Source organism: Dasypus novemcinctus, chromosome 14, assembly GCF_030445035.2.
Source record: "Dasypus novemcinctus isolate mDasNov1 chromosome 14, mDasNov1.1.hap2, whole genome shotgun sequence".
Classification (NCBI taxonomy): domain Eukaryota; kingdom Metazoa; phylum Chordata; class Mammalia; order Cingulata; family Dasypodidae; genus Dasypus; species Dasypus novemcinctus.
The window spans coordinates 39,559,612-39,570,235 of NC_080686.1; the positions used below are offsets into that span (position 1 = coordinate 39,559,612).

General features: G+C 34.7%; 1 protein-coding gene across 1 annotated transcript in view; it reads left to right on the plus strand.

Annotated features, from left to right (window-relative positions):
- ZFHX4 (zinc finger homeobox 4) overlaps positions 1–10,624 on the plus strand; it is a 179,681-nt gene that overhangs the window by 165,890 nt on the left and 3,167 nt on the right. The gene's annotated exons all lie outside the window — the stretch shown is intronic.

The following is a 10,624-nucleotide window of genomic DNA, read 5'->3' on the forward strand; positions in this document are numbered from 1 at the left end:
AAAGGGTCCTCTAGCCACAGGAATTCATCTCCATTGCACCTAGGAGGTAATAAAGCTGCTGTTTAAAGTTTAACTACTAAAAATATGACTTCTGTGATAATTTGTAATTCAACATTGCTATACGTTTTGATTTTTGTAGCATCCTACATCTTCATTTTTTAAAAATTCATTAATGTATTTATATTGCTCTCTGCCTTTCTGCTCCCACCCCCTCACCTGACTGCGAAGGTAAATAATAAAGGCACAACAAAATTGTAAAGCTGTTTGAGCAACCCTAAATGCTTAATTCAATTCCATGTTCATCTAAATAAATGTAACTTGCGCAGTTTAGATTTTGTGAATTGGTATAAGTATCCAACCATATAAAACTATAAAACATGGGATGGAGTGTTAGGCTATCACGTTGCTAAACATATAACAGAAGTTATATGTCAACCCAAAATAGAACTTGGTACTCTTATATTTCTTCTTTATGATAAATTTTGTTTTCAAAATTAACAATGGTTTTTTTTTTCTTTTTAGAAGGAAAATTTGGCATTCTAAAGAGACTTCTACAGAATGAATTTCAAATGTCTAGAAAGTTCCCAAAATATTTTAATAAAACTTTTACAATGCTCATAAATTGGACTTCTACATAAATTTCAAATTTTTCAAATGCAATCCTTCCCTTATATAAAACAAAATTTCCACTGTGCTTTAGGAAGATATTCCTGCTTTAACATTTAGCATAGGACATGTAAAAATAATGATATCAAATGCCCTCTAGGCCACTGCTTGCTCCTGTGGTGCCTTACTGAATGACTTGCTGGCTTTGGGAAGAAGCAGAAATGGTCTATACATAAAAAGAATGTTACCAAGAAATGTCTGCAACGCCTGTCCCTTTATCTAGCGTATCTAGCGTACCAACTCCCTCCCCCCAAGAAGTACTTTGGGCTTAATTAGCTGGATATTCTTGGAACCTTATATATTATTAGAGCTATAATTGTGTTTTTGTTTGTTTTAAATAAAATATAAGTGTTTTGAGAATAAAGCAATGACTGACTTTTTGCTTATGGCATTAGTCTTGTTAATTTATTTTCCACTTTATACTTCACTGTGATTATTATTAATTGACACATGGAAAAATGTTAGGTGAAAAAAACTATCATCAATTATGTAAAATAGGTGGTTTTTGATCCTTTATCTGATTTTTATCTCCTAGAGGCAGAGTTCCTTTTCCTTGGAGAAAAAGAACTGATACAAGAACAGTTGAAGTGTCTGTGCCTTTAATATATGAGGCTGCTTTGATTGATGATGACCGGGTTGTCACCACCCTAAGTGCTGGTCAAAGCATCTTGTTTTTCTCTCCACGGGGTCAGAAGTCCTTTCCTTAGACAATGGACCCTTTGGCCGACTGCCCTTCTGATTTGTCAGACTAATACTGGTTCCCAGACGACCTGTATGAGAGAAAGTGAGAAGGGAGGAAAGAGAAATACTTAAGCTAACCCTTTGACTCACTCTACTCACCATATATATGTATATAGTTTTTAGCCTTCCCCAGAAATATGGGCCCTATTTATAACTCTCAGAGTTGCTGGGAAAATGCTGGAGGCATCCCTCTTCAGCTAGTAGTGTCTTTAAACTCACCAACTCCTGAGGAACTCAGAGCTGTTGTATCTGTTACTGTACTAATTCGTAGATGGAAGCAGACCTGAGAGTGCTGTAAAGATACAAGGTCCAGGAGCACTGCTACCTATGGAATTTGAAATCTCCCTGGAACCAGTCCTTGGTTTGGGATAGATTTTAAACATTATCACAGCGGAGTTATCAGTAGATCTGAGAATCCCGGTTCCCATACTTCTAGTTAGTGTCTTTTAAAGGTTAATTTACCTGTTGTGGAGAATGCTGAATGTTTAACTGGCTTATGGAGTTGGAGCTGTGCTTCTCCATCTTTCTATCATCGTCTTCCTCCTGTATTTATTTCTCACCAAACAAAGATTTCCTTTGCTTTATGGGAGAGATAGACATACTGGCTAGAGGCAATCAAAAGGAGAAAATTTCTTCATAAGAAAAGTATTCCTTTATTTCCCACAAGCCCTGGGCTCTTGATACAATTTATTATCTACATGAATAAACTTTGAGAAAATGGCAAGTTCCTCTTGGACCCACTTAATGTGGTTTTGTTATGATAAAGCCCTCCTTTTGAAGACATTCCCCACCCCCCATCTCCTTCAAGGAAGGTTTCAAGTTTTGATCCTAGGAATGTGCTAAAAACAGGCTCCAGTGTTTATGAGATGTGCCATGAAGTAGTGAGTCTGGTTCCAGAAGCTACATCACAAACCTAGCGTAATTGCCTATATCGTTTAGGGTAAGGATTTATCAACATGAAAATTTCCTGATTTTAATATCCATTATATTCTTTTGTTGGGTGGAACTGCTATTCTGGTTAGGTACCAGCTTTAATTCTCACAAAATTCCCTTACCTTACTTTTAAGAAATCTTTAAATTATGTACCGCTTCAAGGTCACTAAGAAAGTCCTTGCAAGGAGAGTATACATCTTGCTTGCTTCCTTCCTAAACAGTGGCCCAGCCCTAGGTTCTACATATTATTGCATATTTTTTAATACAGTAAATTATTTTTGGTTTTTAGAAGTTTTCCCATTTCAGTATTTTTTATCGTGATCATGTAGAAGGGAAGGTGGAAAAAGGGAAGGTAGAAAGTCACATGCCTGTCTACATGAAAAAAATTAGAAAACTTTAAATTTACAATTTACCTTTGGTATTTTGCTCAAGGTAAATAGAAAAATTACTTGATTTTCTATTTTTGATTTATTTACAGTAATATCATTTTAAGCAGTGTCTGATTTTTATATATTTTATTTGTGTGTTTTTAGAAATACTGCCTAACCCAATTTCCTTGAGTGGAACTTTAGAGCAGACCGCTTTCATTTTTCTCATACTTCAATGTAATAACATTTTGGGTAAACCTAGATGAGTAAGTTCTCAATAATTTTAGCACAATTATTTTTGACCCTTTGCATGTAACTATTTTTATTTTCACCTTGAAAAATAAATTTTCCCTTTGGGAGATCTGGGTCAAAGAAACTTGGGGAAAAGAAAGTACATGTATGTGCATTGCCAGACAGGCATTTTCTTCTAAAAGCATTAACTTTCAGGAATAGGCAGCTGTTTTAGGAAGAACGAAACAAAACAAAATGATAGTCACATGAGATTATTGACAGAAATACTTTTTTGTTTCTCTAAGTAAAATTTTTAAGAATTAGAGTAGGAATTGGGAAACAGGAAAGAAGACATATACAGCATTATAATTAAAAAACAGACGAGAAAATGTAGCATACATTTAGTTTGGAGTTACCAACACTTCATTTGCGGTGTTATTACAGTTCAGTTTTTCTCTTCTATTTCTGATTTTAGTATATAAGTGGACTATTGAACTTTTTTTCTTTTTTCTCAATTTTTTAAAATTATTTTTTATTGGAGAGTTTGTAGGTTTACAAAGTATCATGCAGAAAATGCGGTTTCCATATACCCCCACTCACACACTTGAAGTTTCCCCTCTTATTAACAATATTATTATTATGCTATTAACTATAATCCAGAGTTTACATTAAAGTTCACTGTGTTGTAGAGTCCAATTTTTTTTATTCTAGTAACGTACATACAATCTAAAATTTCCCCTTTTAACCATATTCAAATATATTATTCAGTGTTGTTAGTTATATTCACAATATTGTGTTACCATAACCACCATCCATTACCAAAATTTTCCATCACCCCAAGCAGAAACTAAGTGCCAATTAAGCATTAACTCACCATTCTCTAACCCCACTCCAGTCCCTGCTAACTTGTATTCTAGTTCCTGAATCTATGAATTTGCTTATTCTAATTATTTCTTGTCAGTAAGATCACACAATACATGTTCCTTTGTGTCTGGCTTATTTCACTCCATATGATGTCGTCAAGGTTCTTTCATGTTGTTTCATATGTCAGCATGTCATTTCTTTTTACAGCTGCATAATATTCTGTTGCATGTATATACCATATTTTGTTAGTGCATTAAATTGTAGATGAATACTTGGGTTTCTTGTATCTTTTGGCAATTCTGAACACTGCTGCTATAAACATTGGTGCCCCAATATCTGACTCAGTTCCTGTTTTAGTTCTTTGTGTGATGTACCTAGAAGTTAGATTACTGAATTATAAGGCAATTTTATACTTAAATTTCTGAGGAACTGCCAAACTGCCTTCCACTGTAGCCACACTATTTTACATTCCCACCAACAGTGCATGCATAGGCCTATTTTTCCACATCATCTCCCAACACTGATTATTTTCCCTTTTTTTTTTAACAAAGCCATTCTAGTGGATGTGAAATGGTAACTCTTTGTTGTTTTGATTTGCATTTCCCTGTTGGCTAATGATGTTAAACATCTTTTCATGTGCTTCTTGGCCATTTGTACATCTTCTTTGGAGAAATTTCTATTCAGGTCTTTTGCCTATTTTATAATGGGTCTTTATGTTGTTGAGTTGTAGGATTTCTTTATATATTATGGATATTACACCCTTAAAGGATAGGTGTTTTCCAAATATTTTCTACCATTGGGTAGGTTGCCTATTTACCTGCATGATGAAGTCCTTCAATGCACAAGCATTTTTAATTTTGATAAAGTCCTCTTTATCTGTTTTTTTCTTCTGTTGTTTGTGCTTTGGTTATAAACTCTTAAGAAACCATTGAGGAAATGTAAGGTCCTGAAGATGCTTCCCTTTGTTTTCTTCTAGGATTTTATAGGTTTAGTTCTTATATTTAGGTATTTCATCCACTTCGAGTTAATTTTTGTATATGGTGTGAAGTAGGGGTCCATCATCATTCTATTGCATATGGATATCCAGTTTTCCCTGCACCATTTATTCAAAAGACTATTCTTTTCCTATTGAGTAGACTTGGTATCCTTGTCAAAAATCAATTGGTCATACATGAGACTATTTATTTCTGAACTCTCAATTCAATTCCTTTGGTCTATACATCTGTCCTTCAACCAGTACCATGATGTTTTGATTATTGCTGCTTGGTAATAAGATTTGAATTCGAGAAGTGTGAATCCTCCAGTGTTGTTCCCTTTTTTTCAAGATGGTTTTGACTCCTCTGGGCCCCTTAACTTTCCATATAAATGTAATGATTGGCTTTTCCTCTTCTGCAAAGAAAGCTGTTAGAATTTTGATTGAGATTACATTGAATCTATAAATTTCTTTGGGTAGATTTAATATCCTATCAATATTTCATTTTCCAGTTTATGAACCCAGAATGTCCTTCCATTTATTTAGGTCTTCTTTGACTTCTTTTGGAAATGATTAATAGTTTTCTGTTTGCAAGTTTTTTTACATCCTTTATAGGCTAAATTTATCCCTATGTGTTTAATTATTTTAGTTGTTATTGTAAATGAAATTTTGTCTTGATTTCCTCTTCATATTGTTCATTACTAGTATATAGAAACACTACTAATTTTTTGCATGATGATTTTGTACCCTATCACTTTGCTGAATTTATTTTTAACTCTCTAGTAGCTTTTTAATGGATGTTTAAGGATTTTATATATATAGGATCATGCCATCTGAAAGGAAAGAAGTTTTACTTCTTCCTTTTCAATTCCATGCCTTTTATTTATTTTTCTTGCCAGATTGCTCTGGATAGCAATAACAGTGGTGGCTGCAGGCATCACTTGTTTGCCTTGTTCCTGATCTTGCAACAAGATCACCATGAAATATGATGTTAGCTGTGGGTTTTCATATATGCCTTTTATCATGATGAGGAAGTTTCCTTCTATTTCGAGTTTTCTAGGTTTTTTTTTTCATCAAGAAGGGGTGCAGGATTTTGTCAAATGCCATTTCTGCATCAATTTAGATGATCATGCAGTTTTTTCCCTTTGTTCTCTTAATGTGATAATTACATTAATTGATTTCCTTATGTTGAACCATCCTTGCATAGTTGGGATATATCCTACATGAGCATGGTGTATAAGTCTTTGCTGTTGGATTTAATATTGCTCATATTTAGTTGAGGATTTTTGCATGTATATTTATGAGGGCTATTGGTCTGTAATTTTCTTTTCTTCTGATATCTTTATCTGACTTTGGTATTAGGGTGATTTTTGCTTCTTAGAATGCCTTAGGAATTGTTCCCTCCTCAATTTTTTGGAAGATTTTGATCAGGATTGGTGTTGATTTTCATGGAATGTTTGGCAGAATTTGCCAGTGAAGAAATCTGGTCCTGAGCTTCTATTTCTTGGGGTATTTTTGATTATAGATTCAGTCTCTTTACTTGTTACTAATCTGTTAAACCTTCTAATCTAATTTGCTGGCGTTCAGCTTTTCATAGTATCCTGTTAAAATTATTTTTATTTCTTTGGGTCAGTAGTAATGATTCCCCTTTTTATATGATTTTAGTTATTTACATCCCCCCCCTCCTTCAGTAAGTCTAACTAAAGGTTTGTTGATATTTTTAATCTTTCCAAAGAATAAACTTTTGGTTTTCTTTTCTCCTCTGTTCCATTTAACTCTGCTGTAATTGGTATTTCCTTCCTTTTCTTCATTTTGGGTTTGATCACTTTTATTTTTCTTGGTCCTCCAGTTATGAAGTTAAGTCTCCGATATGAAATCTTTCTTCCTTTTAAATGTAAGCATTTAGATCTCACTGCCTTTGCTGCATCCTGTAAGTTTTGGAGTGTTGTGTTTTTGTTTTCATACACTTCAAGATATTTCCTAATTTCTCCTGTGATTTCTTCTTTGAAGGTTGTATACAGTATGTTTTCTTAATTTCCAGATGTTTGTGAATTTTCCAGTTCTCACTCATTTATTTCTAGCATCATTCCATTGTGGTGGGAGAAGACACCTTGTATGATTTCAATATTTTTAAATTTATTGAGACTTGTCTTATGACCTAACATGGTCTTTACTGGAGAATGACCCATGTGCACTAGAAAAGAATGTGTATTCTATTGCTTTTGGGCAAATTGCTCTATATATGTCTATCAGGTCTAGTTGGTTTATAGTATCATTCAATTCTTCTATTTCTTTATTGATCTTCTGTCTAGATGTTCTATCCAGTATCGAAAGTGTTGTATCAAAATGTCCTACTATTAATGTAGAACCATCTATTTTTCCATTCACATCTGTCAATATTTGTTTCATCTATTTGGGGTGCTTTGCTGTGAGGTGTACATATATTTATGATGTTATGTCTTGTTGAACTGACCCCTTTATATTTATAGTGACCTTCTTTATACCTCATAAGAGTATTTGATTTAAAGTTTATTTTATCTATTATTACTACAGCTAACCTAGCTCTTTTTTTTCCCTAGCTCTATTTTGGTTACCATTATCATGGTATTTATTTCTTCCATCCTTTCACTTTCTACCTACTTATGTCTTTGAATTTAAAGTGAGTTTCTTGTAGACAGTATATACTTTGGTCTTGCTTTTTGACTGGAGGCCTTTTGACTGGAGAGCTTAATCCATTCACATTTAAAGTAATTTCTGAAAATGCAAAACTCATCTGCTATTTTGCTATTTGGTTTTTGTAAGTCTTAAAACTTTTTATCCCTCAATTCTGCCATTAATATCTACTTTTATATTTATTTGAAATTTTTAGTGTACTATTTTGAGTCCCTTCTTATTTCCCTCTCTATAACTTTTTCATACATTTTCTCTGAAGTTACCATAGGTTCTAAATTTAACATCCTAAATCTATAACAATCATATTTGTTTTGATACCAGTTTAACTTCAATAGCAAATACAGAAACTGTCCCATACCTCTTTGTACCCTAGCTTTCTGTTGTACTCATTACATACTGTATCTCTATACATTGTATGCCCCAAAACATAGATTTATCATCACTTGCTATGCATTTACATTTTAGAATCTTTTCCAGATATCTTATTTCTCTATGTTGCTTCATTCCACTATCTGGTGTCCTTCCCTTTCAGTCTGAAGAACTCCCTTTAGTAATGCTGGTAGGGCAGGTCTAGTGGTAATGAGCTCCCTCAGCTTTTGTTTATCTGGGAGTGTCTTAATCTCCCCCTCACTTTTGAAATACAGTCTCACCAGATGTAAAATTCTTGGCTGGCAAATGTTTTCATAAGCACTTTAAATATTTTATCGCACTGACTTCTTGCCTCCCTATTTTCTAATGAGAAACTGGCACTTAATATAAAGGCTACTCCCTTGAACATTACACATTGTTTTTGTCTTGCTGCTTCCAGAGCTCTCTCCTTGTCTTCAGCATTAAACTGCTTGACTGCTATATGCCTGGGTATGGTTTCCTTCAAGGTCATCCTCCTTGAGATTCGTTGGGCTTCTTGAATGTGGTATTCATATCTTTCATTAAATTTGGGAGATTTTCAGCCATTACTTCTGCCTTTCTCTCCTTCTGGCACTCCCATAATGTGTATATTGATATGTTTAGTGGTATCCTAAAGGTCTCCTAGGCTCTGTTAATGTTTTTGTTTTTGTGTTTTTTTTTCATTCTTTTTTTCTATTCACAACCTGAATCATTTCCATTATCTTGTTTTGTCTTTGGGTTCACTTGTTCTTTCTTCTGCCAGCTCCAATCTGCTGTTGACACCTTCTAGGGAATTTTTTATTTCAGTTATTGTGGTCTTCAACTCCAGTATTTCTGTTTGGTTACTTTTTTTTTTTTTTTAACATTTTCTATCCCTTTAATTAACTTCTCATATTGTCCATTCATTGTCTTCTTGATAGCCTTTAGTTCTTTCTCTGTGTTTTCTTTTTTCTTCTTGAGCATGTTTAAGATAATTTTTAAAGTCTTTATCCAGCATATCCAAAATCTGGTATTATACAATGATGGTTTCTGAATTTTTACTTTGTTCTCTTGGACAGGCCTTCATTTCTGTTTCTTTGTTTGTCTTGTAGTCTTCTGTTGTATACTGCATCTTTTATTATTTTAATGGTTTAACTCCGAGATTAGGCCGTGAGCTGTCTGTTCCTTTATTTTGTATCTACCTGGTGATATGACAGCAATTCCCTTGAGCACCAGGACCTAGCACAAGCAAACAAGCCAATGCAAGAAACACCTTTTGCAGTCTTTTCCAATTAGCTCTGCTTTGGGTGGTGCTGTCCTTTAGAGTTTAGCCATCCTATCAAGAAGTGCAGCCTGATGGGAAAGTGAAGTTCGGTGTCCTCTCCCTCTGTTCTGAGCCTGTGTCTTATCCTAAACTTGTGCATGCCTGTGGCCTTAAGAATTTACCTGTGTACAGGACTTGGACTGCTTCCTCTATTCTCGATGAAGTAGACTTTCTCCCCATCCCAAGTGCTCTATTGTATGACTTAAAGCAGGTAATCCTTTGCTCCAGGCTCCATTGACCTAATCGTTTCTTACTTTACACTGTGTTAGCTGTCTGTAAGCTGCTTTTACCTATAGGACATGTTTTGGAAAGGTGAGTAAGAGACCAGTTTCCTAGTTCAGTCTTTCAGGCTGCTTCCTGGAAGTAGCACAGACATACTGGCACCCCAGTATGTACATTGGGATTTCTCCACTCCTTTCAGGACAGGACCAGAAACCTACAATGGGAGGGCAGGGTTGCTCCACACCATGCAGGGAAGGGGAAGGAAAAGTGGAGACACCAGTAAGGACACCAGGAATATCTCCTACCATTTTTAAAGCTGCATTTTCTTAATGTGATACTCGCCCAGTTACTGTGACCATTGAACTGTTTTCTGGAGTTTTGAGGAAGATGGCTCTGGCAGTTTTTTGCTGGATGTTCAAACACTCAGTAGGGCAATAGCACTCTTGTGCCTCTTAATAGTGTATACATTTCTTTGGCTCTTTCTGGCAAATAAAGCTTTATAGGAATGCAAGTGGAAAGAAGATGAAGATATTCAGACAGTATTGTAGGAATAAGGGCAAGGGAGTTGAGGCTGTGAACCAAAAGCAGCTGATTGTTTCTAGGTATTGCCTATGTCTAGGGCCAAGTTCAATGAATTAAGGAAGTCTATCATAATAAATTGGATTTTTGCATCAGGAAGTTTACTTATTCATTCCTTCCATATTCCTACAAAGCTTAAGCCATTTTACTTTGAATTTATTTCAAATATATCAGCCATTCATCAGTAAAATGTGGTACTTGTTCTCAGTTGCTCCTGGAAATACAGTGTTATTTTTAAGGATTTTTTTTCTTTTTCTTTTTTTGTATTTCAATCTTTCCATTATTTAACATTTGAAATTGATCCAATTAAACAGGAAAACAAATTTGAGCAACAGCTGTAACATATATCCCCGCTTCCCCATTTACCACTGAGTCATAGATTTCTCTGTGTCATGTCACCTAACATCATCTGTAAGACTCTATTTTCTTATTTAATAATGGACTTTTAGGCATCTGCCATCCATACCACTATAAGATGTTGGGAGATTATTTTCTAACATGATAGAAATTCCATAGAGGCTATCACTAATCTGGCCACAGAAATTATTCCAGAACAGGTCAGAGAAGAGTTGGGTGGGCTAAGGTTAAAATGAGGAGTAGCCAGTAATTAGCTGAAGGTAATTGAGAGTAATATGATAACGATATGGGTCAAGGAGAGGGAGAGATGTTGAGGACTATAGAGTA